This window comes from Manis javanica, chromosome 3, assembly GCF_040802235.1.
Source record: "Manis javanica isolate MJ-LG chromosome 3, MJ_LKY, whole genome shotgun sequence".
NCBI classification, from domain to species: Eukaryota; Metazoa; Chordata; class Mammalia; order Pholidota; family Manidae; genus Manis; species Manis javanica.
Genome location: NC_133158.1, coordinates 166,020,969 through 166,048,876, shown reverse-complemented (window position 1 = coordinate 166,048,876; position 27,908 = coordinate 166,020,969). Strand labels below are relative to the sequence as shown.

Below are 27,908 nucleotides of genomic sequence, written 5' to 3'. Positions count from 1 at the left end.
AGGATCACCATGCTATGAGGAAGCCCAAGCTAGCCCTGTGGAGAGGCATCGAGGCGAGAGAGAAGTCCACCTGGCCCCCAGTTGTTCAGGTTTTCCCAGCTGAGGTGCCAGGCGTGGGAGTGATGAAGTCGTCTTGGAGGAGCAGCCCAGTTAAGCCTCCAGAAGACTTAAGCCCTCACTTAATTGGTAATACTGCATGAGATAATTCAAGCAAGAGCACCCAGCTAAGGACAGTGAACTCACAGAACCATGAGAAATAAGAGTACTTTGTTGTTTTAAGCCACTAATTTTGGGGGTGTTTGTTATGCAGGCACAGATTACCAAAATAATTACTTCCTTCAGCTGTATGACCTTGAGTTTGTTAGCTGACCTGTCCCAATTTCCTCACCTACAAAATGTGGCCAGTTATACTCCTACGATCACTGAGGGGATTAAATTAGTTATTGCATGTATGGTATTAAGAACAGTGGTAAACACTCAAAAAAATTATTATTCCTTCATGTGTCAGGCCCTGTTTTATATTCTAAGGATATAATAGCAAAGGTCCTTGCCCCGATAGTGTTTACATTCTAGAGGGCAAAGAGAGGCAATACAGTAGATCAAAAAGCGAAGGGTGGGAATAGGTCCCATGAAGACAGTAAAACAAGGTGAAGAAGAGAGACTGACACTGATGGTATGACATACGGGCTGAAACCTGGATGATGCAAAACATCTACTCACTGATGGTTCTTGGAGAAATTGTGCAATCACCAGTGCTCTGAATGCGGATAGTCTGGTGTGTGGCATTAAGCAGCCTCTGAGGTTTCTTGTCCCTGACAGAGTACAAAATGTCTTCTGGATGTCTGTGAATGGGAAGGCCTTGCTCATGGACAAAGGTCATGGATTTGGTTTGCTCCTTTGGTTGGTTGGGTTTTTGACACCTGCGAGGTGGAGAGGGGAGGAGCTGTGGGCTGTGTTCCTGTGAGCAGTGTGCCTCGGGTCCCAGGGTGATGCAGAGTTTCCAGGAGGCTGTCTTCCTCCCCATGCACAAGCGTCTGCACCCATGGGAGGGCGTGGACTGTTAGGGGCATCGGGAAACAGCGCACGTGAAAGCGCCAGAGGCTTCCTCCTCACCAGCCAGTCTGGGGGACTTGGAGGGCATGTCCATCAGCAGGAATGTTTTGATTATTCATCTGTTAATGGACATTTGGGTTATTTCCATTTGGGGTGCCATGAACATCGGGTACAAGTGTCTGTTTGAACCCCTGCCTTCAATTTCTTCGGACATACTCCTAAGCTGGATCATATGGCAATTCTGTGTTTAGCTTTTGGAGGAGCCACCGAAGTGTTTTCCAGTAATAAGAGTGAAAAGACATGGTGATCGTGATCACTAGGGAGCCAGCTTGCCATATGGGCCTGTGTAGACACTCCTGGGAGATACTCCAGAACAACTGGGATCTTAGGGGGGTTCTGGCATAGTCATCAAGTTGGTAGGAACTTGCGCTATTTTCTTTAAGCATACATTGTTTGGGAATATATATATTCCCAAAAGTGGTAAAAAAAGCTGGTAAAAAAAAAATGAAGCAAGGGGAATCATCAGGAGCCAGGAAGCTACTTTAAGAGATGCCCAGTGTATTTGTTTTTGTTACTATAATTGTGAGTTATAATTTTAATGAACTTGTTTTATTCTCCATAAACCTTAGATATATATGTGTGTGTGTGTGTGTATTTATTTATTTATCCCTATAAATCTTAGCAATACATATATTGTTTCAGTACTCTTTATAAATCTTAGCTACAAATCTGAAAATAACAAAACTGGTTTTCTTAAAATAGAAAACATCACAGACTTATTTAAGTCCCAAAGATATTACCAGACGGCCTTCCTGAGAGTCCCAAGGGGATGGACATCCACTGCGTCTGTGGCCCATGGCATCCAGGGTGTACCTGTGCTGTAGCGCTGATCACTAAGCATCTGTTTACTAATCTGCCTCCTCCAGTACACTGTAAAGCTCTTGAAGGCAACCCCTTGTTTTCATGTCTGTCTTCCCAGTAGCTAACTGGGATAATGTCTGACACATGTAGTAGCAGCTGAGTGAAAAAAATGTGTGAATGAATAGGTTGATTACTCCCCCTGCGTTTAGGCAGAACAGCACAGAAGCTACGGTTCTCTGCAGAAAAATACCCGTGTGTTGCCAAAGGTTTCTGGGGAAGGAGACATTGCATAAAGGTCTGTAGTCTATAGAATGCTACCGTTGAAAGACGTCGTCTCTTCCTGTGTCCTCCCCACGTGTCTCTGGTTGTGTTCCATAGGTGTACCGTCTGCGCTGCCCCCTCGAGTTTGTGCGTTACCAGTCACCATGTGGTGAACTGGTTGGCCACCAGTCAGCATCCACCAGTGACATAAACAGAGGAACACACCCTTCGGATTTAATGCTGATTTCTGAATATTTACTTTCCAATACAGTGATCATTCCGATGCATCATGGAGTGAATGTTTTCTGTGTTGACATTCCGCTATTCAGCTGAAGTATAAATGTACATTATATTTATTGCATATGCAACAGTATAATGCAGCAGTATTAACTCTGACTTTGAAAGCTATTAACTGCATGTATAAAGCCATTTTGGGGTGGAACTTGTAAATAGTTAAATAGGGAAATAGATATGAATACCTAGTTAACTTCAGAAAAAACATTATTTTGTCCTTAAGCTAACAAATGCTTATGAAAGTATAGGTAATATAAGGCTGAATGTTAGAGGTCAGACTATATCATTATTCTAACATTTGTATAGTTGTTTGGTGAATTGGCCATTGTAACATTAAACAACATCATCTGAAGTACTATATTTAAGTTGAGGTATTTGATTCCCTTTAGGCCATAAATATTTATAGGAAAAAAGTTATTTTTGGGGGAATTCTTAGCATTTTGTGAGGATGAACTGACAGTACCTTTGTCATCCTGTTGAGATGACACTTGCAGAACAGTGACCCTCACGCTTACCGCAGACATGCAGTCAGTGGCCCAGGGGCGCGTCTGCAAGGGAAGCAGACGTGGGAGCTCGTACTGCAGAGCCATGCAGCAGGGGAAGACCCTGCTCCTCATTCCATATCATTTTGTGAGTGGTGATGAAGACAGAAGATGGAGTGCCAGTTACGGCTACAATAACAAAGGCAGCTGGTATGGGAATCAGTGAAATTATTTTATTTGATCGATGCAAAAAATATTTACTGGGCACCTACCATGCTCCAGGCATCTGTTTAGTCACTGAGATACATCAGTGAGCCAGGTAAACAGAGACTCTTGACCTTGAGGGGGCTCTACGTGCCTGTACTGGGGCAGCCAGGAGGGCTGTGGAGAGAACAAAAGGGCTAGTGGAAGCTGAGGCCAGACAGGGAGGGTGTGGCAGACCCTGTGAGGCCTTGTAGACCCATGTGAGTGAGATACTCAGTCTGTCTGTCAGGCCCCAGTAGAAAACAGCACTGTCAAAATAGGATGGCTCAGGAAGGGTTTCTTTACAAAAAGGCTGTTTAAAAAGGGTAGGGAAGCCTAGAGGAGGGAGCTATTGCTGGAACCCAGGAGTCAACCCAAGGTGACTTCCTAGAGAAAGAGGGAAGTAAATATGTATCCCGACCTAACTCTCCTCCCTGTTTTCAGTGACCTGTTGGGGCTTCCCATTGGCCACAAGCAACTGGAAGACAGCTGTTGATGAATTTGTTCATCCAGGTCAGCCACCCAGGGAGGAGAGTAGGGGAGAGATGGGTGGAGAATGGATCCAGAGAGGCAAATGGAAGATGTTTGACACAGGGCACCTGTGCAGGTTCTCCACAGAACCAGAAGCAGTGGGAGAGGTGTATACATATGTATACATACATGCATACATACACACAAACATATGCATGTGTACATAGGTGTATCCACATATATACCTGTAAATACACGGATACATATGCATACATGAATACATACTTATATAAAGAGACATTTTGAGGAATTGGTTTGCATGGTTGTGGGGGCTGCCTGCCCCCCTGTTTGTTGGGCAGGTCGGCGAGCAGGAACTGTCAGGCACTGGTGCTGTCTTTAGGCATGCTGCCTGTCAGGGAAACCTTGGTTTTGCTCTTAAGGCCATCCAGCTGATTGGAAGCGGCCTGCCCACACTATCAAGACAAGTCTCCTTTACTTAAATTAAGCGGATTTTAGATGTTAACACGTCTATGAAATACCTTCACAGCAATACTGACTGCTTGACTGAACAGCTGTATACTGCAGCTCAGCCACGTTGACATGTGAAACTAACCGTCACAGAGCCACTGTTTTAGGCAATGGAGTGAGGTAACGTGGCTTGTGTTTTTAAAGGGTCATCCTGGAGGCTGTGTTAAGAGGATGAAGTGCTGGGGGTGGAAGCAAGGAGATCAGTTAGTGGACTGACTGTTGCTGTGATTTAGGTGAGAGATGATGATGGCATGGACCAGTGTGGGAGCGATGGAGGTGGTGAGGGATGGTCAGTTTCCGGATATACTTTAAAACAGGGCCATTAAGACTTCTTGGTGGGCAAAATGTGAGGAGGAAGAAAAAGAGAGGACCCGAGGATGGCTTCAAAGTTACTGGCCTGAGCAAACTGTTAGGATGGCGCTGGGCTTAGCGGTGACAGGTGGAGGTGGGTGTGGCTCCGGCGCGGTATCAGATGCTCTGGTTCGGCACGTTATGCTGAGGGCTACGTCGGACCCCACAGCAAATCCTGGTCGTCCAACAGAGAACAGGCAGCAGGTAACAATTTGCTCCCTATTCTTGCATTGGTGCTTGAGGAAATAACAAAAATTAGAAGGTGAAGGGGCTCATGCAAAATTTTGAAATGAAGACAGCCCACATATTTTATTGAAGCAGTAAGCCCCATTTCTTGCCTGGGCTATTCAAAGCCAAAATGCTGCTGTTTTGCATTGAAAGTAAGGTATTGGAATCTTTGTAGCTTGAGCTATGATACAAAGGGGCTGGGTTGCTGAGAGTTTGGCATATGGGATGTTTTTCTTCACTTTTCAAAGAAATGAATCAATAACTTAGTGTTGGCCACATTTTCAAAGCCACACCCAAATGCTGCAGCAGAAGATGAAAAAGAACTTTCTAGAGCTAAGTGTTATTAGAGCTAGAATCAGGAATCCATTCACTGCTTTCACCCAAATTGAAACAGGCAGCTTTTTAGGTCTTGAGTTTATGTCCATTGGCCTATTTACAGAACACTGCAGTTTCTAATGAGAAATCATTCCATTATAATGGGTCCTAATTTGATTTGACTATCCAGAACTATCTTACAAAGCCAGCAAACACTTGCTACCATGCTTGACATCCTCTTATTCTTAGTTATGCTTTTCTACCATGTGGAGATGAGAATAAAAACTAAAACTGACTGCCTTTGGGACTATTACCAAATGTAATTTGAAATCATCCTTCTTGCTTTATGTGAAAATAGTATTAAAATAAGATAGTCATTTCATTTCAGACTTTTGAAAACAGGCCTAACATTGCTAAACTGTGTTTATTCCTAAAATCCACTAAATGGACTTTGGAGGCTAAATACTTGAGAAACAGTATCTGGGACAATGCTCTCCTTAACAGCAGGAGCCACAGTTACTATTGTCTTTTCCTTAGAACCTAGCCTGTGACCTGATGCACAGTAGGTATTTGATAAATATTTGATTAATATATTTAAAAAAATTGGATAGCCTTCCTGGAAGAAATTAAAGAATTATTGTGTTCCCTTGTGTTCCATGCCCTTCCCGCATAGAACCTACATTCATCTGAGAAGCGTTTACAGCCATTGCATTACTGGGTTTTACTCACAAGTTTTCATCAACTCCTGCTTCCGTCATCTCACGTGTCTCAGGTCCTTCTCTGAGCAGAGACCAGGAACCATAGTCACAACCTTCCACAGCAACTCAACTTTAGCTCCTTTGGGCAACTATCAAATTAAGTGCTGATATTTTCTTCTTTATTTATATATGGAGTGGCTGTTACTTCAAATTAACGATGCAGTTGATATTAACAAGACAGGATAAATTGGATGTCACATGTAGTGAATTATGGGATTTGTATGACAGCACAGAGTGATGGAGTATCACTGGGTTTCAGAGCAATTTGTTACAGAGATTCCTATCATTTTCATACTTTACGAAATAGCATGTTTCAGGTTTGCACAATGACGTAGGTGGCACTTCTCTAGTGGCTTTGTTGTGATAGATAATACTTGTAATTTTGGCCAACATTTATTGGGCATTCAGTAAGCAGTAAGTGCTTTCCTAAATTCAGTAGATTGATAAATATATGTTCATACCACCTGTATGGCAGTATGTTTCTGCTTGTTTTAGTTTTGGGGTTGTTAAGTACACTTTATATGCAGTGAAATATACAAATCTTAAATTTACAATTCAAGGCGTTTGAGAAATGAGTACACCTGTGTCATCGATACCTCCATCAAGATGAACATTTCCAGGACCCAGAGCCTTCCCTCTTGCTCCTCCCCAACTGATCCCTGCTCCGTCCAAGGGGCCAGCACCAGAGATTAGTTTTTCTTGTTCTAGAAGTTCATAAAAATGGAATAATGTGGAATGTACTCTTTTCTTTCCTCCATAGTTTACTCAGCATGCTTTTGGATTTATCTGAGTGTCAGTAGTTTGTTCCTTTCATAGCTAAGTACTATTCCATTGTATGAAAACACCACAATTTGTTTATCCATTCTCCTGTTGATGAACATTTATGCTTCTTCTAGACTGAAGCTGTTGTGAATAAAGTGTCTGTATAGGAATCCTCTTGTGTAAGGCTTTTAATGCATATATGTTTTCTTTTCTCTTGGGTAGAAACCTGGGAGTGGGATTGCTGAGTCGTGGGATAGGGACACATATAACTTTGAAACTGCTAGATCAGTTTCCAGAGTGATAACCATTTTACACTCTCACTAACAGTGGTACAAGGCTTTGTTTGCTCCACGTTCTGGCATTTGGTATCATCAGTCTTCCTAATTTTAGCTCTTCCAGGAGGTGCGTAGTAATGTCTCATTGTGATTTAAGTTTGCATTTCTCTGATGACTAATGAGCTTGAACTCTTTTCATGTGCATATTGGTCTTTGTGAAGTGTCTGTTCAAGTCTTTTGCCCACGTATTTTATTGGATTATCTGTCTTTTATCATTAAAAGTAGGAGTTAAATCATTATCATTAAGTGTAGGAGTTCTTTATTCTGAATATATTGTTTTATATATATATATATATATATATATATATATATATATATAGCAAATATTTTCTTCCCATCTGTGATTTATCTACCCATTGTTTTTACTACAGTATCATTGATACACAATCTTATAAAGGTTTCACATGAGCAACACTGTGGTTATTACATTCACCCATGTTATCAAGTCCCCCCCACGCCCCATTGCAGTCACTGTCCCTCAGCGTAGTAAGATGCTATAGAGTCACTACTTGTCTTCTCTGTGCTATACTGCCTTCCCCGTGACCCCCCTACATTATATGTGCTTATCATAGTGACCCTTATTCCCCTTCTCCCTCCTTCCCCACCCGCTTTCCTTTAGTAACCCCTACTCCCTTCTTGGAATCTGTGAGTCTGCTGTTGTTTTGTTTCTTCAGTTTTGCTTCGTTGTTACACTTCACAAATGAGGGAAATCATATGGTATTTCTCTTTCTCCGGCTGGCTTATTTCACTGAGTGTAATACCCCACCCATGTTGCAAATGGTATGATTTGTTTTCTTCTTATGGCTGAATAATATTCCATTGTGTATATGTACCACCTCTTCTTTATCCATTCATCTACTGATGGACACTTAGGTTGCTTCCATGTCTTGGCTATTGTAAATAGTGCTGCGGTCAACATAGGGGTGTGTATCTCTTTTTGAATCTGGGATCTTGTTTTCTTGGGGTAAATTATCTACTCATTTCATTAATAGTATCTTTTGATGAGCAGAAATTTAAAAATCTTTGAAGGCCAATTTATCAACTTTTACTCTTGCAGTGGTTCTTTCTTGCTGCCCAGGATTATAAAGATATTCTCCTTTATTTTCTTCTAGAAGCTTTATAGGTTTAGCTCTTACACTTGTGTCTATCACCCTTCTCAAATTAATTTGTGCATGGTGTGAAGTGGGAGTCAGGATTCATATTTTTGTATGTGTGAATTTCCAGTTTTTCCAACATCTTTTGTTGAAAAGACTGTCTTTTCACCTGTTGAAGTACTTCGACATCTTTGCCAGAAGTTGATTGACCACATAGGTGTGAGTGTATATTTGGACTTTCTGCTCTATCCCACTGGTCTATTTGCCTATCTGACTGTTTTTTCTTTTGCTCACTGGCGTCCTTTGGCCATCATCACTATGGTGATACCAACAAGAAATTAAGTGAATTTTTTAAAAAGGGAAAAAGTAACCTATGATTAAACACTCTTATCATATCTGCATTTCCTTTCTTCCTTCCCCGTCACACAAAGTATTCCAAACTCTCCATAGTTAGTTTGATTTTTTATCATGAGTTAACATGTTCAGTGTGTAATACTTTCTTTGTCATTTTTTTCGAAAATTTCCCCCACGTGTTTTTTTTTAAATTTATTTTGTTATCATTAATTTACAATTACATGAAGAACATTATGTTTACTAGGCTCTCCCCTACCCCAAGTCCCCCCCGCCAAACCCCATTACAGTCACTGTCCATCAGCATAGTAAGATGTTGTAGAATCACTACTTGTCTTCTCTGTGTTGCACAGCCCTTCCCTTTCCCCCATCCCCCACATTATACATGCTAATCATAATATCCCTTTTCTTCTTCCCCGCCCTTATCCCTCCCTACCCTCCCATTCTCCCCAGTCTCTTTCCCTTTGGTAACTGTTAGTCCATTCTTGGGGTCTGTGATTCTGCTGCTGTTTTGTTCCTTCAGTTTTTCTTTTGTTCTTAATACTACACAGATGAGTGAAATCATTTGGTATTTGTCTTTCTCTGCTTGGCTTATTTCACTGAGCATAATACCCTCTAGCTCCATCCATGTTGTTGCAAATGGTAGGATTTGTTTTCTTCTTATGGCTGAATAATATTCCATTGTGTGTATGTACCACCTCTTCTTTATCCATTCGTCTACTGATGGACACTTAGGTTGCTTCCATTTCTTGGCTATTGTAAATAGTGCTGCAATAAACATAGGGGTGCATCTGTCTTTTTCAAACTGGGTTTCTGCATCCTTACGGTAAATTCCTAGAAGTGGAATTCCTGGGTCAAATGTAAGTCTATTTGAGCATCCTCCATATTTCTTTCCACAATGGTTGAACTAATTTACATTCCCACCAGCAGTGTAGGAGGGTTCCCCTTTCTCCAAAACCTTGCCAACATTTGTTGTCGTTTGTCTTTTGGATGGTGGCCATCCTTACTGGTGTGAGGTGATACCTCATTGTGGTTTTAATTTGCATTTCTCTAATAACTAGCGATGTGGAGCATCTTTTCATGTGTCTGTTGGCCATCTGAATTTCTTCTTTGGAGAACTGTCTGTTCAGCTCCTCTGCCCATTTTTTAATTGGATTATTTGCTTTTTGTTGGTTGAGGTGCGTGAGCTCTTTCTGTATTTTGAATGTCAAGCCTTTATCAGATCTGTCATTTATGAATATATTCTCCCATACTGTAGGGTACCTTTTTGTTCTATTGATGGTGTCCTTTGCTGTACAGAAGCTTTTCAGCTTGATATAGTCCCACTTGTTCATTTTTGCTTTTGTTTCCCTTGCCTGGGGAAATATGTTCATGAAGAAGTTGCTCGTGTTTATGTCCAAGAGATTTTTGCCTATGTTTTTTTCTAAGAGTTTTATGGTTTCATGACTTACATTCAGGTATTTGATCCATTTTGAATTTACTTTAGTGTATGGGGATAGACAGTGAACCAGTTTCATTCTCTTACATGTAGCTGTCCAGTTTTGCCAGCACCATCTGTTGAAGAGACTGTCATTTCCCCATTATATGTCCATGGCTCCTTTATCGAATATTAATTGACCATATGTGTTTGGGTTAATGTCTGGAGTCTCTATTCTGTTCAATTGGTCTGTGGCTCTGTTCTTGTGCCAGTACCAAATTGTCTTGATTACTGTGACTTTGTAGTAGAGCTTGAAGTTGGGGAGTGAGATCCCCCCGACTTTATTCTTCTTTATCCGGATTGCTTTGGCTATTTGGGGTTTTTGGTGTTTCCATATGAATTTTTGAACTATTTGTTCCAGTTCGTTGAAGAATGTTGTTGGTAATTTGATAGGGATTGCATCAAATCTGTATATTGATTTCAGATACATATTGATATCAAATCTGTATATTGGGCAGGATGGCCATTTTGACGATATTAATTCTTCCTAGCCAAGAGCATGGGATGAATTTCCATTTGTTAGTGTCCTCTTTAATTTCTCTTAAGAGTGTCTTATAGTTTTCAGGGTATAGGTCTTTCACTTCTTTGGTTAGGTTTTTTATTCCTAGGTATTTTATTCTTTCTGATGCAATTGTGAATGGAATTGTTTTCCTGATTTCTCTTTCTATTAGTTCATTGTTAGTGTATAGGAAAGCCACAGGTTTCTGTGTGTTAATTTTGTATCCTGCAACTTTGCTGTATTCCGATATCAGTTCTAGTAATTTTGGAGTGGAGTCTTTAGGGTTTTTTATGTACAATATCATGTCATCTGCAAATAGTGAGTTTAACTTCTTCTTTACCAATCTGGATTCCTTGTATTTCTTTGTTTTGTCTAATTGTCATGGCTAGGACCTCCAGTACTATGTTAAATAACAGTGGAGAGAGTGGGCATCCCTGTCTTGTTCCCGATCTCAGAGGAAAAGCTTTCAGCTTCTTGCTCTTCAGTATGATGTTGGCTGTGGATTCCATTGGCCCTATGGGTTCCTCTATGCCCATTTTGCTGAGAGTTTTTATCATGAATGGATGTTGAGTTTTGTCAAATGCTTTTTCAGTGTCTATGGAGATGATTATGTGGTTTTTGTCTTTCTTTTTGTTGATATGGTGGATGATGTTGATGGATTTTCGAATGTTGTACCGTCCTTGCATCCCTGGGATGAATCCCAATTGGTCGTGGTGTATGATCCTTTTGATATATTTTTGAATTTGGTTTGCTAATAATTTGTTGAGTATTTTTGCATCTGTGTTCATCAGGGATATTGGTCTGTAATTTTCTTTTTTGGTGGCGTCTTGGCCTGGTTTTGGTATTAGAGTGATGTTGGCTTCATAGAATGAGTTTGGGAGTATTCCCTCCTCTTCTATCTTTTGGAAAACTTTAAGGAGAATGGGTATTATGTCTTCTCTGTATGTCTGATAAAATTCCGAGGTAAGTCCATCTGGCCAGGTTTTTTTTTGTCTTGGGTAATTTTTTGATTACTGCTTCAATTTCTTTGCTTGTAATTGGTTTGTTTAGATTTTGTGTTTCTTCCTTGGTCAGTCTTGGAAGGTTGTATTTTTCTAGGAAGTTGACCATTTCTTCTAGGTTTTACAGCTTGTTAGCATATAGGTTTTCATAGTATTCTGTAATAATTCTTTGTATTTCTGTTGGGTCCGTTTTGATGTTTCCTTTCTCGTTTCTGATTCTGTTTATGTGTGTTGATTTTCTTTTTCTCTTAATAAGTCTGGCTAGAGGCTTATCTATTTTGTTTATTTTCCAAAGAACCAGCTCTTGATTTCATTGATTTTTTTCTATTGTTTTATTCTCCTCAATTTTGTTTATTTCTTCTCTGATCTTTATTATGTCCCCCCTTCTGCTGACTTTAGGCCTCATTTGTTCTTCTTTTTTTGATAAAAAAAGAATTTTGATAATTGTGACATTAGACTATTCATTTGGGTTTGTTCTTCCTTCTTTAAATATGCCTGGATTGTTATATACTTTCCTCTTTAGACTGCTTTCGCTGCGTCCCACAGAAGTTGGGGCTTTGTGTTGTTGTTGTCATTTATTTCCATATATTGCTGGATCTCCATTTTAATTTGGTCATTGATCAATTGACTATTTAGAAGCATGTTGTTAAGCCTCCATGTGTTTGTGAGCCTTTTTGCTTTCTTTGTACAATTTATTTCTAGTTTTATACCTTTGTCGTCTGAAAAGTCGGTTGGTAGAATTTCAATCTTTTTGAATTAACTGAGGCTCTTTTTGTGGTCTAGTATGTGGTCTATTCTGGAGAATGTTCCATGGGCACTTGAGAAGAATGTGTATCCAATTGCTTTTGGATGTAGAGTTCTATAGATGTCTATTAGGTTCATCTTTTCTAGTGTGCTGTTCAGTGCCTCTGTGTCCTTACTTATTTTCTGTTTGGTAGATCTATCCTTTGGAGTGAATGGTATGTTGAAGTCTCCTAAAATGAATGCATTGCATTCTATTTCCTCCTTTAGTTCTGTTAGTATTTGTTTCACATATGCTGGTGCTCCTGTGTTGGGTGCATATATATTTATAGTGGTTATATCCTCTTGTTGGACTGACCCCTTTATCATTATGTAATGTCCTTCTTTGTCTCTTATGATTTTCTTTGTTTTGAAGTCTATTTTGTCTGATACTAGTATTGCAACACCTGCTTTTTTCTCCCTATTGTTTGCATGAAATATCTTTTTCCATCCCTTGACTTTTAGTCTGTGCATGTCTTTGGGTTTGAGGTGAGTCTCTTGTAAGTAGCATATAGATGGGCCTTGTTTTTTTATCCATTCAGTGACTCTATGTCTTTTGATTGGTGTCTTTTGATCGGTCCATTGACATTTAGGGTGATTATCGATAGATATGTACTTATTGCCATTTCAGGCTTTAGATTCGTGGTTACCAAAGGTTCTAGGTTACTTTCCTTACGATGTAAGAGTCTAACTTAACTTACTTAGTATGCTGTTACAAACACAATCTAAGGGTTCTTTTCTATTTCTCCTCCTTCATTCTTTATATATTAGGTATCAGATTCTGTACTTTTTGTCTATCTATCCCTTGATTGACTTTGGGGATAGTCAGTTTAATTTTGGATTTGCCTCGCAATCAGCTGCTCCACCCTCCCTACCGTGGTTTTACTACCTCTGGTGACAGCTATCCAACCCTAGGAACACTTCCATCTATAGCAGTTCCTCCAAAATAGACTGCAGAGATGGTTTGTGGGAGGTAAACTTTCTCAGCTTTTGCTTATCTGGAAATTGTTTAATCCCTCCTTCAAATTTAAATGATAATCTTGCCGGATAAAGTAATCTTGGTTTCAGGCCCTTCTGCTTCATGGCATTAAATACATCATGCCACTCCCTTCTGGCCTGTAAAGTTTCTGCTGAGAAGTCTGATGTTAGCCTGATGGGCTTTCCTTTGTATGTGATCTTATTTCTGCCTCTGGCTGCTTTTAACAGTCTGTCCTTATCCTTGATCTTTCCCATTTTAATTCCTATGTGTCTTCCTGTTGTCTTCCTTGGGTCCCTTGTGTTGGGAGATCTGTGGATCTCCATGGCCTGAGAGACTATCTCCTTCCCCAGATTGGGGAAGTTTTCAGCAGCTACCTCCTCAAAGACACTTTCTATCTCTTTCTCTCTCTTCTTCTTCTTCTGGTATCCCTATTATGCGAATATTGTTCCACTTGGATTGGTCACACAGTTCTCTCAATATTCTTTCATTTTTAGAGATCCTTTTTTCTCTCTGTGCCTCAGCTTCTTTGTATTCCTCTTCTCTAGTGTCTATTTCATTTATTGTCTCCTCCACTGTATCCAACCTGCTTTTAATACCCTCCATTGTATTTTTCAACTATTGGATCTCTGACCTGAATTCATTCCTGAGTTCTTGGATGTCTTTCCGTACCTCCATTAGAATGTTGATGATTTTTTTTTTGAACTCCCTTTCAGGAAGTTTCATGAGGTCCATATCATTTAAATATTTCTAGGGATTTATATTAACAGTTTTACTCTGGACAAGGTTCCTTGGTGTTTCATGTTTGTATATGGCGCCCTCTAGTGTCCAAAAGCTCTATTCTGGAGCTGCTCAGCCCCTGAAGCAGTGTCGGGTGTCGCAGGGGAGTGGTACTGGTGCCTGGGGGGAGGTAAGAGCTGTTCCCCGCCTCCCGGCTGCTATGCCTGTCTCCACTGCCTTAACCAGTGGGCCGAGCACAGAGGTATAAGCTTTTGTCCCAGAGCAGCCAGATATGGATCCCTGCTTTCCACAAGCGGCCGGAATCCCAGTCTCCCCAGGAACTCTGCCTGTATTAACTTTCCAACCCAGTAGTCGTGCGAGTCTCATGAAAGCACCATGAAATGTAGGTTTGTGCTCCCAGCGCAGATCTCTGGAGCTAGGTATTCAGCAGTCCCAGGCCTTCCGCTCCCTCCCTGCTCCGTTTCTCTTCCTCCCGCCAGTGAGCTGGGGTGGGGGAAGGGCTTGGGTCCTGCAGCCACAGCTACGTTACCCCGTTTGCTGAGGTCTGCTCTTTTCCCCAGGTGTGTGCATCTGATGCCGTCCTCTTTCCTGTTGCTCTCTCAGGATTAGTTGCTCCAATTAAATTTTCTGATTGTATCCAGTTTTAGGAGGAAGTCTCTGTCTCCCCTCTCACATTGCCATGTTTTTTCCCCCAGGTGTTTTTAACTGTTGCTTTTTCATACTGTGTCTGAAAAGCAGTTGAGAGGCCTTCCATCCTTTACAGGGTGTAGGTTATTTTTCTACTCTAGAAACTGTTGTTGAGCAAGAAATTAAAGTGCCAAACCAACATTCCTCGCCAGTGCATTCTTCAGGAGGCACGGCTGTCCGCTCGTGGTTACTGTGTGTAGAGTAGCTTCATGAGACCAGCTTGTTGGGGGGGCCTTGCATCTCCCTCTTGTCATAGAATGGATGTGTAAAACCAGACTTGGCAGGCTGGCTCAGATGCTCGTCTTTACTACAAGTTTCGGCACTTTTCTTCCTATTTGTATTTAAAAAGGGTCTTAGAGTTTGACAGTTTAAAAAACAGGCAAAATATTTGAATAGAAATTTCACCAAAGAAGATGTATGAGTGGCCAATAAGCACATGAAGAGATGCTCAGCACCATTCGTCATTAGGGAAATGTGACCCCAGACCACAGAGAGATTCCACTAGGATGACGATAGAGACAAAACAGAACAAACTGACAATAAAGAGTGTCGTTGAGGGTATGGAGAAATTGCCGCTTTTGTACATTAAGGGTAGGAAGGTAAAATGGTGTAGCTACTTTGGAAACAGATTCTTTTAAAGTTAAACATTTACTGTACAACCCAGCAATTGCACCCTTAGGTACAAGAAAAATGAGAACACATCCACATAAAAAAGCTTGCATGAAAATGTTCATAGACACATTACTAATAACAGCCAAAAAGTAGCTGCATCTCAAATCAAACGTTAAATGGATAAATAATAGGTGTTATATCCATACAATGGAATATTGCTTGTCCATAAAAAGGAATGAAGTACTGACTCTTGCTACAGCATGCATGAACTTCAACGACACTGTGCTGAGTGACAGAAGGCAGATGTAAAAGACCGCATGTTAGATGACTCCACTTACCTGAAATGTCCAGGAAAAGCAAATCTGTACAGACAGAAAGTAGATTAGTGGCTGTCTGAAGCTGGGCGTTCAGTTCAGTTTTAAGAATTATCTTTTTGAATTGAAAATCCACAAGATAGCACCTCCCCTCAAAGCCAGTCATCGCTTCTGGCAGCCAAGGGCTTTGAGGAATGGGTGCTTGTTGAAACCTGGGTTTTCTCTGCTAACGAGGAATCCCAAGATTTGCAGCTAAAGGGGACCCCAGGGAGGAAGTGCCATGCATTTTTTAACGTAATCACCTCTAGGCTGCCATAGTTTTCAAGCCTTCTGTGCCAGTTGCATGCAGTCTGGACTAGTGAGTTTGCTTTGAGCATCTCTCCAATGTTCTCTATCCTATCGACTAGTATCTTCTTTCGATGATGTTTCCTAAATGTGTTGTTATCACAGAATATTTCAGTGTCACACTATCTGAGCAAAATAATTCACTGTCGTTTCTCCTGACTAAACTCTCCTTTGGGAATCCTGAAGCTCTTGTTAAAGAGCATCTTAGTTTATTCACTCCTCTTTTGTTTTTAAATTCCATTTGCATTTTTTGAAAAGCTTTCTGGAGGAGTCTGAGAGAAGGAGAATTTAGAAGCAGAGTTAGCTAGAACGTTGGTAGGCTTGGGAGGACAGTAGTAGAAATAATGAAGTTGCCTCCTTTGTTCCCGCTGCCCACCACCAGCCCCGGGACATGCCCTTTGTGCTGCCGCTCCCAGTGCTCGGAGCCCTTCACACACCCTCTTTCTCTCTTACCCTCTCCCTGTGGTTACGCACTGGTGAGACATCTGGCTAGAGTAATAGCTGTCTGTGACCTCAGATTGTTTTCTCTTGCAAGTTTTTCCACATCCTCTTTCTGAGAGAACTTGACCTTTTAAAGTCATTTCCCTCCCTCAAATGATCATTCTAAATCCCTGTTGATACTGAAGCATAAACCTCTACTATCGTAAACCTGATATGTGCAAAACCAAACTTATACCGTCTGTCCCTCCAGCCTGCTTTCCTCTAAACAAAAAAATATGAAACCTTTCTCTTCACATTGCCTTTCTAATGTGGATGGCGTCTGTGGAGGGTGCGGGGGTTGAAACCTCTAGGTCATCTCTGATGAAGTTTCTCTGACCTGCCATCATCCATCTTGTCTCTGCCACTTTAAGGGAACCTAGCTTTCCCATGCAAATGTCCGCTGTGAAATTAAAACAATGAGATGTCTTTTTCTTGCCTACCAGATAGGTATGTATTAACAGCACTGTGTAGTTGAGGATGTGAAAAATGGGAATGGGAACTAATTCAGTTTTTCTTGGAGGTGTTCTGTAATAATCTAAAATGCCTATATCCCTTGACTTATCAAATCCATTTTTAAGAGTTTATCCTACAGAAATATTCCCTTAAACACAAGAAGATTTTATAATTGTGTTCACAATAGCATTATGTATGCTAATGAAAAATTAGAAATATACTAAATATAGAAAAATATGTGATTGTTTCTATAAATTATGGTACAGGCATACATTAGAATAAAGCCCTTAAAAGTGGTAATGTCTTTCAGTTCTTTTGAGTCCTTATAGCATCCAGCATAATTCCTGGTATTTGGTAGGTACTTAAAAAAATATGGCTTCTATTTTTTAAATATATTCTTGTACGTAATTTTATAATGTTACACACAACATACTTTTATAAATAACCTCAGAATATAGTGCCATATCATTCTTATTACTTCTTAGTAAAAACCTCTCCTTAGTAACTTCTGGTTGAGCATGGTGGATTAAACACATTTATTTCTGCCCTCTCCCACAATCCCACCAAAATTAGAATATGGAAATTAAACAGTTTAAACCCACAAAGACAGAGGGAACTGGATGGAATTAGTAGTATTTGAGAGATATCAAGGAAATACTGGAAGATAAAAAGCAGATAGTCAGTGGTAAATGAATTAGCAGAGAAGAAAGAAAGTGTGGCTGCCAGGGGGAGTGGCGCCAGGGAGAAGCAAGCTGATTGTGTCCCAGAACTCCTGCAGGTTCAGAAGGCGCCACGTTTCTTGGAAGGCAACAGAGCAGATAAGGTTCAAATTGGAGCTATGTTTGAAAGCCTTTGGTAGCAGTTAACCTCTCAGGGTCCCGCCTCCGCTCCAAGCAGCAAAGGCCCTGTCTCCCTGTCCCATCACCCTCCGGTGTGGCTGGGCTTGTTCTCTGGGAGCCCGAGGGGCTCTAGACTGCAGAACTGCAAGGCCAACAGAAGGCGCCAGGCCGAGGAGTGGCACTGAAAACAGGGTAATTAAGTTAAAGTCTGCCTACTGAACTGTGAGGTCCTCCCAGTCCCCTTTCCCCTATTCCTCCCAGGAAAGCTGCAGCAAGGTCTTTACCCTCAGGCAAGGCATTGAAGAATCCTTGAGAAAATGAACAGCCTGAAGAAAGGACCTCCAGATACTGACATTTGGGTATTTTGTTGGATGCCCAGTGAAAAAACCAGCCTGTCCCCAGTCACACTGCCACAGAGCTTCCAGCCGGCCTTGCCTCTGTTCTGAATAAGAATAGAGAATCCAGGAAAGCCTCTTAACAGGAAAGAGTGGGGCCCCAGCAGACAGAAAACAAACACTCCAAAGAAAAAGCAATAAGACAGAAGGCAGAAGAAAATTTCAAAACTATTATTATTATCCTCAAAGAGAGAGAAGAGGGAATTACCAAAGAAATAAAACTCAGCACAATGAATGGAAAAAAACAAACATTGAGGTGCATCTTTGTTGAACTTAGATGAGAAAATCCTACAAGCTTCTGGAGAGAGGGATATCATGGAAAGGGAAGAGAACATCAGCATACTGGAAGCTGGAAGGCAGTGGATCAATGCCTTTAAAATGCCGATGAAAAATTTAAAGCTATAATTCTATACCCTGCCCAACTGGCAGACACAGGTGAGCACAGAATAAAGACATTTTTAGAAATTCTAGGTCTTAGATTTTTTATCTTTGTCTACCCTTTGTAAGAAAACTACAAGATGAGTTTCAGCAAAATGAAAGAATAAAGCAAGCACCCAAAGTTACAGAAGCCCCATAGGGGTTTCCTGAGCTGATGATAAATTAAAGATCCAGCCTACCAGCTGTGCAGCAGGCCGAAAAGCCAGTCCAAACTGGATAGAGAGACGGTAGGAGTACGGAGGGCTCCAGAACGGATGTTTCCAAGAACAAGTGGAACTGACAGGATACCAGTGCGTGGTCATTATTGAGTGGGGTTTTAGTCATGGGTACATAGGAAACTTAAAGAACAAGGCAGCTATTAGCCCTAGGAAAAACAGAAAATTATATAAGAAATGTAAAACATAGTTCAGCCATGAATAATATATATGTGGCTGTAGTAATAGAAATCCTGAATATTTAGCCAGAATTTTGATGGAGGCATTCCTCAATAATGTGAGTAAAGAGAAAAGATTAAAAAGGAAAAATCAAGAAATAGCAGCACAGCATTTTATTAAGAAGCAAAGAGGTAAATGCCAGACAAAACAGCAGAAAGAGTTAAATTGGTTGCCTCTGAGGAGTGGGAATCAGGAGTGCGGAGAGGGGCAAGGATGGTCGTTTTTCATTAAGCCTTGTAGTGCTGTTTTAGATTATAAACTATGGACATGAATGTTTTTGATAAAAGAATTGGTTCTCTCATGCAGCAACCTAATTCCACCATGTACACCCTGTTTCTTACTCACTCCAGAGTACATCTGATGATCACATTTGCATCTGTTCTGTTTTAAATGTGTTTATTGTCTTACTGTAATTTCTTTCATCCTAGAAGGGAAGGGCTTTCTGTTTCTTTCTTTGTAAAATAGTATAATTTTGTTTTCCTGGCTCATTACAGACTTCCCAGATGAAACTACAAATTACAAAAGTGCTTAATTGAAAATGTCATTTTTTCATAGGTCATTGCATAGAAATCAGTTCTGTCCTTTGAAAGCTTTCAAAAAAAGTTATACTCACAATACCATTAAGAAGAAAACATGGGAGCTGTATGACAGGAAGGCCCCTAGCTAGCAAAAGGCTCCCTGGCTTTTCTGTCTGTTACCCGTAAGCCCAACTGTCAGACAGCAGGTACCAGTGGCTTGGGGCAGAGACGCTATTTCTCCACTAATCATGTTTCGTGTTCTGGATTAACCCCTATTGACAACTTCTGGAGAATTGAGGGGTTATCCTAAAATGACCCAAGAATTTTGTTCCACTTTTTGAAAGTGAGAAGATACTGGTTTTATGTAATTTTTATGACCTGTCTGCAGTCTTCTGTCATGAAACACAAGGAAAAGAAATGAATATCCTTACTTAAAAAAAATATAATCCTGCATACATTGATTGAGAGATTATAACAAAGGTGAATGGGCATTTTTACAGACTTTCGGTGCCCTAACTTGCCCCAGGGAGGCACTGCCGGGGTCCGGAGTCAGTGGTCTATCCTAGCTGGATGCGTATGGCTGTGTTGGCAGCTGGTTTAATGAATACTTGTTGATTTGCAGAACGAATAATCAAAACGCATAGAAAATCTGCAAACTATTCAGAAATCTGAGATGAAAACATGTGCAGTGAAGAAAGAGGACTTTTTCTGTCTCCTTCTTCACCTTCATTGCCCCTTTTTGATGCCTGCCCCCCCCCTGCTGCATGTGGGCTCAGTTACTCAGATGCAGGGAAATCAGAATGGAACAATCCTGCCTGGATAGTTGCTTTAAAAAAATCCAGGATGGATTTGGTGGAGCGTCTCTTTGCACTTCCCATCTCTCCGGCCGTGTTCTTTTCCAGAAGTGCATCACACACATGGGCACTGCCCAGAGTCCTCGCCTCAACATGCGGTTAAATATGAAAGGTAATCGCGAGAACCCATCTCTCTTTTGCCAAGACAACTAACACCTTTTCAAAGACACACACTAAGCACAGGAAACAGCTTGGACATTAGCCACCAAGTTCAGCTACTCCTTCCAGCCTTGAGCAGCAGGGGGACAAGTTTTTGGTGCTGCTGCTTGTCAGCCACATGTCACCAGGGCTGTGGCCAGGGAGACACATGCAGGCTACCAGGTTCAGTGGGCATCATGGAAAGTATAGGTTCGTCGTACACGAACTACCTGCTGGGAAATGGAGGCTGAGCTGTCGTGCTGTATGATGCTCCGAGTGCCCTGCAAGAGTGGTTTTTGTATTTATTGCTTGGCATAAATCTATAGCTATAGCTCTTTGTTTTATGAATCTTTATTTTATTTTTGGTAGTGTTTTTTTTTTTGTTGTTTGGTAATGCTTTTTTATTTTAGAGTAAATGCTTTCAGGAGCACAGTTAAAAAGTCAACTAATTAATGAAAAATTAAGTCGTGAAGTTCCAGTTCTCAAGAAAGCTGATGATGCATGCCTAAGCTGCTCAGATTTGTCATCACTTACTCCCACAGCAGGTCCTTGTGGTGTCATCAGCCACAGGGAAGCCAGGCATGCGCATCGCTGAAAAGGAACATTCTACATTTAAGCTTGACTTTATCTCCTCCCCCAGGCAGGACCCACCCCAGCAGCTCTGTGCAGGACTGCCTGCCTCCCCATCCTCCTGGAATTACCTGAGTGCCTGTTGCTCTGGATTCTGCTCTGTTGTTCCTTCGAATTTGTCCCAGGAGTGTTTTCTCTTGGCAGACTTGAGTTCAGCAGCCTTCGCGGTGCTAAACGCCTCACCGCAGTCAGGATCTGCCCCCTGCCATTTCCTTCTTCAGCCTTAGGCAGCGTTTGCCAAAGAGGCAGGACCTGAAGCCCCTTCTTGTTCTTTCCATAGCCAAGTCTTCAGTCAAAGGATCCATTTCTTTTCTCAGCTCAGGAAGCACTCACGGCTGCTGCTGGCATTACCAGCTCAGCTGACTGGCCACAGACAAGGGGTCTGGGGCGGTGCCAGGGTGCTGGAGGCACTCGCGATGCTTGAAGTCCCAGCGCACACCTCAGTGAGTTTACTTACATTTGGGATTGCTCCAGATTGTTGCCTCCCTTGCTGTTCGCACAGCCTGAGACTCTCTCCACTCTTTGGTGGCCATATTACAATGTTAATTTGTATAAAACTTAGAGCTTCTAAACAACAAAAATGTCCCCACATTTGCCTGTCACAGGGCTGCTGGGTAAGGACTGCAGTGAGTGTCACCACCCATTTGTTAATCAGGGTAATTAACACTAAGTGCAAAGTGTAACAGAAAATCCCCAAAATGCAGTGGCCTAACACAACAAATGGTAAATTCTTGCTCACTTCCCAGTCCAGTGCAGTTGGATAGTTATCCTGGGCAGCTCTCCTTTGAGCATGAACTGCTATGTGGCTCTTCTGTCTTCTAGAATATTCCAATTTCCTCCATTGAGTCCCTTCCTTAGGGCAAAAAGAGAACTCCAAAAGGACTGCATAGGACATTTGATGGCTAGGCCTGGAAACGGGGTCTTCAGGTCCCATGTCCCCCTGACCAGGACACAGGCGTATGGCCACACCTAACTGCAGTGGAGGCTGGGAAATAGCGACTGCTGTGTGCCCGGGGAGAGGAAATGAGGTTGGCGAGTGTCTCCTCAGTCTCTGCCACATTAAGCCAAGGAAAACACGGGGGGATAGAAGTCAGGAGATCTTGACTTTGCCACGGTCTTGCTGGTGGCTTTAGGTAAGTCATCGTAACTACTCTGAACTGCTTCTTCCTTCCCAAAATGGTGCTAATACTGCTTGCCTTGCACCTGTGAGTTTACACTGTTACATAAATGTGTGTGCTAGTAATAGGAGTTGTGGCCTCTACTTTAAAATAATAATAATAATAAGATTACAAGGATCCCAGTTATTTATTCAATAACCACCTTTTGAATTTCTCTATAGCCAGGCATTGGACTTGCTGTGGCCAAGCTGTGATCTCTGGATCTTATATTCTGGTAGAGAGACAGGTGACAAATGATCTATAAAGAAACAGCATGGTTATGTGGTCTGTATGATCTGTAGCAACTGAGGGGCCTAGGAGAGGCTTCTCTGGAAAGGTGATGGTTGAGCTGAGACCTAAATGATGGGGTAGAGGAAGTACATGAGTGTCAGGGACAAGGTGTGCCAAGCAGAGGGACCAGGCCGTGCAAAGGCCCTGAGAAGGAAAACCAGCTTGGAGGGTTCCTTGAATAGCCAAATTGTTTATGCGACGGAAAGAGGAGGTCAGAGAGATATAGTCAGGGGCCATATTATGCAGGGCCTTAACCTCTTTGTGCCTCAGTTTCCTATCTGTAAACTGTAAAACTAGGCTAATAATATCACCTTCATAGGGTTGCTGTAAGGGATTAGATGAAATAATGTGTGTAAAGGGCTTAGAAAAATACCTGGCCGCAATAAGCCACTTAAGCATGTGACTATAGATACGATGAGCATTTTATTCCAAGTGCAGTGGGAAATGTTTTGGACAGTTTCGGCAGAGAAATGTGAACTGATTTCCACTGGTGCCACTAGACTGAGCTTGGCGTGGTTGGGGGTTTCCTCCCTCCTTCCAGACATGAAGGTGTAAAGGTTTGTTGGTGAAATCCCCAACCAGAAAAAGAAAAAAATTCAGAACATGTTATTTCTGCTAATCAAAATGTATGTTCTCCAAACGTTTATAAGATTCTTTAAAAAGAAGAATATTTTAAATATACACAGAATATACATGAAGAAGATCTTGTAAGCTTCTGATTTATCCCCCTTTTGAAATACAGCCAAATATTTGAATATTATTTGTATATAAGATTCTCTGGATTACATTTGGAGGTCTATGTGAGATGACACTAAGCTGCCATACCTCTTGAACTTCATGTAAATAAAATGTGGCCTGCATTCGAGAACATGGTTTCCCAAAGCATTTGTGAAAGATGAAAATCTCAAAAGATTAAAATGATGGCATTTAAAAAAAATAGACATGCTTCAGAAACATCATTTTGGTCAAATTCATAAATGATGTGCTGAGGGAAGAAAAGCTGCAGACACAAAGGAGTATTACCATTTCTACAGAAATCTCCACACAAAAGAAGCTGGGCTCATATTTGCATTTTGCTCACAGTATCCTGAAAATGCAAGCCATCAGCTTCGAGCACAGTTCCCTCGCTCATTCTCTGGCAGCAGCCCTGGCGTTGGCATTAAGAGATTGGCACGTTTGCCTGTGACAGCAAGGACATCCCAGGGGCTGTGGGGTGAGCTAAGGTCATCGTTGCAACAGTAGGCTTTGTCTCGTAGGGGACCCATTGGTTGATAGGGAAAAACACCAACATAGAATTGTTTTGCACAAGCAAATAATGAATTAAGTCAGTATAATCTCACAGAATAGTAGTTTTGTCTAACTGCCACCAAAAAAGCGTCTTAATGGGGTTTCAGCACTAAGTGGTAGCATTACAGGTGATTTAAGATATAAAGTTTCCCCAGAGATAGCTATCTTCTTTTTTGTAAAGAATGACTTAGAAAGGAGAGTAGCCTTCTGGAGTGCCATTCGTCCATTCCTCAATAGGGTAAGAGGTACTAGAACACACGAGGTGAGGCCACCCACTGTGTGCCTCATCTAGCAAGGGTTGTATTGAGCATCTGAAGGATCCATTTGACAGATCTTTATGGTGCACCTCTGTTTGGGGCTATGCACTTTCCAGTGGCTGGGGATGCCACAGTGAAGAAGGCAGGAGGGATCCTCACCCTCTAGAGCTCCATCTTCCAGGGAAGACGGACAGTGAGCCTTCCCTAGCACAGACTCGGGGGGCAGGCTGTCGCTGAGCAGAACCCATCGTAGGAGGAGGTGGGAGAGTGCCTCCAGGAAGAGGTGACTGAGCCCCTAAGCATAAACGAGAGAAGGGCAGAACTGAGAAAGTACACCCAGCAGAAAGAACAGCTTGTAAAGGGCCTGTGGGTTTTTGTGTTTTTTTTAATTTATCTTCTCTCCCTCACCCAGAAAATTCAAGGATGCCCAGGTTGTCCAGTGTTACATACAACATTTTCTTATTTTCATTAATTAAAAAAAAAAGACACAAAAACACAACTCTGTGTTTTGCATAGAAGCATATACATTTATATAAAAATATTTTGAATGTCTCAGAAGGAAACCACTAAATTTATGACAGTGGTTGCTTCTGAGAAAGGAGGGGGAAATAGGGCCTGGGATGGGGACAACAGAAACGTCATTACATCTGAAATTTGTCATTTATTTTATTAAGGGAAAGTTAAAGATGTGCTGACAAAATATTAAGAATACCAGTTCTGGATGGTTGGTATCCAGGTGTTTGTTATATTACTCTGTGTCTTTCTATATATTTTTTTATATCCTTAGCAAAGAAAATCAAGGATATAGATTATAGATTTTTCAAATGGGAGGGTCATCTTTCCGTAGTCCTTTAGAATGACAGTCTAGGAACTCTCAGCAAATTTCTCATCACAGGGCATCAGACAATCCTGATCATTCATGGACGGTTGTGTTATAGTGAAAGGGTTCCCTGCCGTATGCATCTCCCTTGCAATAGAATTTCTCTTAGGCCTTTGGTGAAAGATGGCGTTCGTCTCTGGTTACAGTAGACCCACAGCCACATCTCCTCTGCATCCTCCTGTCTAAAGAGTTTTTGCCAGAATTGTTAGGATCAGCATGAGTTCAAAATTCAGTGATGTCACCTTGTTTCTATTGCTAAACATATTTGTGTCTCTTCTCACAGAAGTTTCAGCTTTTCATTGCAATGGGACCATGTAAGGAACTTCTGAGAAGGACATGGGACATAGCATCCAAGGCTGTATCCCATTCAGCAACCTAACTACAGAAATGAATCAACAGAATGATCTAGAATCAAAGAACTGAGACCTTACCAGTGAAACACCCTCCTCTGCTCCTCCTGCTGCATCATCTAAAGACCCCAGGATCGTCTTCCTCCTGTCTTGTAAAGTTTAGCCCGTGGCTCACTGTCATTGCTTCACCATTCTTTCTTGTCATGATTTTAATTTCAGTATCTATGTAGATGATTCTTTTGGGTCTTTAACCTCCTCTTCTCCAATGAGCTTATTCTCCATCGGTCCTCAGCCACCCACTTCTATTGTCCTTACCTTTGTCTCTTCCACAATCTAGGGGGTGACTGTCCTCACCCCACTGAGCTGTGATTTCTGTCCTTACCCAGTGTGGAAGCCACGGTCCATCATCGTGATCATTCGCCCGCCTGCGTCCTCACCTCTCTTGGCCCTGCCACCCCCCAGGGTCCTTGCTCGGCAGACTCCACCCCTCTCCCCCTGCCAACCACCCTGCTGCTTAGATCCAACTCTTGCCTGCGCTACACCCCCACCCAGGGAGCTGAATGCGTCTGGGGAAAAGCCACAGGTGTGCAGGGAGGGCGCGCTGCCACCCCACTCACTTCCCGTGGGCCTCGGGGCTCCCTGTGCTCCCACTGCTCGGCCTGAGCCCATTTGCACACCTTTGCTCTCAACTCTCAGTAGCTCCTTTCACATCCATTCTTGGTCCTTGTGACTTTGTTTCCTATTTCACTAAGGCAAGAAAAGCAATCAGGAGAAAAATTTCATATGATCTCACAACCTCACCTGCTAACCGCCCTGCGTCTGCCTTCGCTCTTCTCACCGGGTAGAACTATCCATGCCCCTGTCTATGGCCAGCCCCTCCATCTGTACTTGGTGGGCCAAATCTTCCCTTGTCTGCTCTCCAGCAGTTCTCCCTCGCTCTGATTTTACCAGTTTTGCCCTCTCCGTAGATTTTTCCCCATTGGCATGCAAACCTGCCTCACTACCGCTCATTCTTAAAGTCGCGTCTTGACCTCACGTCCCCTCCCCGCCCTTCCCTCGTTGCTCTGTTCATCTTTCCAGCAGAACCCCTTCAAAGGCTGCCCATATTCATTATCCCCGGATCCTCTCACTGCATTTTCCCTTGATCCTTCCCTTCTCAGGCTTTGTCCTCCCGGGCTCCTCCAAAGCAGCCTCGTCCGTCACCAGTGACCTCTGGTTGCTAAGAGCAGTGCTCATCTCCCTTGACCGAGCAGCCGCTCTGACTCAGCTGTCCGTCCTCCTCCATGTGCTCTCTTCACCTGGCCTCTGGGCACCACGGCCTTCTGGCTGTCTCCGACCTACTGACTCAGTCTCGGCCTTGGTTTGACCTCATCGGGAAGGCCTGATGGCCCCGCAGTGCCCCAGGGCTCCATCTGCAGACCTCTCCCCTGTTTGTGTACACTCACTCTGTGGGTGGATGGGTCTCCCGCCTTTGAATTACCTTCAACACAGTTTATCTGTACTTTTACACAAATAGCCATTATTCAAGCAGGGATAATGCAAATTAAATTAATTTAGTTCACAATGTTTTTCTTGGCTGGGAATGTTTCAGTGATCCATGGAGAGCTGGCTTATATTTAAGGTTATAGATGTGGCATCACATTTTGATAATTTTCTGATCATAGGATAAACAGAGATCGTATACAAAAAAAAACAAAACCAGGGAAGTTCTACAACAGATATCTCAGTGAGAATATTTAAAAATTAAACTGCATTTTCTTCTATCAGCTTCTTAGACTGTGGCTGTGGAGCTTCTGGTATTCACACCATTTCAATAAGCTTTGAGCAATTAGAAGGCAACAGTGGAAAGCCAAAATATCCCCCGTCGTGTGACTACTCTGTAGAGTTTTTACCATGGGGTGTGTATGTGTTTGATACCCAAGGCAAGTAGCACCGAGACACTTCATCTTCTCATAGGAAAAAGCAGATTCATGGCGCTGAACTCGCCAACATGGGAGGCTGTTAAAGCATCTGTTGAGACTTCCAAGTCTGAGATAGTTAAGTAAGGTGAATATAAACCAACCCCTGTTGGTTGTGGATTGTTGTTTAAAATCACTGGCCTTTGTCATCTGTCAGGTTTCTACCAAATGAAATTCCTACACTGTTCAGTGGGGATCTCATTTGAAAAGCGAAGAAATCTGATCCAGACTTTATGATTAAACTCGAACAAAGAAGTTAAAAGGTGGTGTGAACTGGGAAAGAAATGGGGCTTTTGTTAGAATCCTGCCAAATGTTTTTTTTCTACCTACTCAGGGACCAATAAGAATTATGTGGAGGGAATTAATAGTGAAGAATGTGTTGTGAGAAAGTGAAGACTCATCTTTTCCATCAGGTTATTGTGTTTCAAGGCTGCCTGGTATTTAAAGTTTTCACCTGGGAAACACAAAAACTCAGTGACTTTGAGAGGAGATGACACAACAATTACTCAGCTGATGTAGTAAGTGTAGAGAGTTGACCTGAATTTTGTAGGACCCAAAGTGAATTATCTATAAATTAACTGCATGATTGCCAAATAACCCCTTCATTTTGAACTTTATCGAAACATTCAACTATTGATTGTGCTATTGTATTGTTTGTGAAAAGTGACATCAGGTGTTTCTTTGCCAGCAATCTCTGGGTGCCGTGGTGTTTTAGGATATGCGAATGTGT

General features: G+C 42.0%; 1 protein-coding gene across 1 annotated transcript in view; it reads left to right on the top strand.

Moving 5' to 3' along the window:
- PCOLCE2 (procollagen C-endopeptidase enhancer 2) overlaps positions 1-27,908 on the top strand; it is a 62,467-nt gene that overhangs the window by 12,022 nt on the left and 22,537 nt on the right. The gene's annotated exons all lie outside the window — the stretch shown is intronic.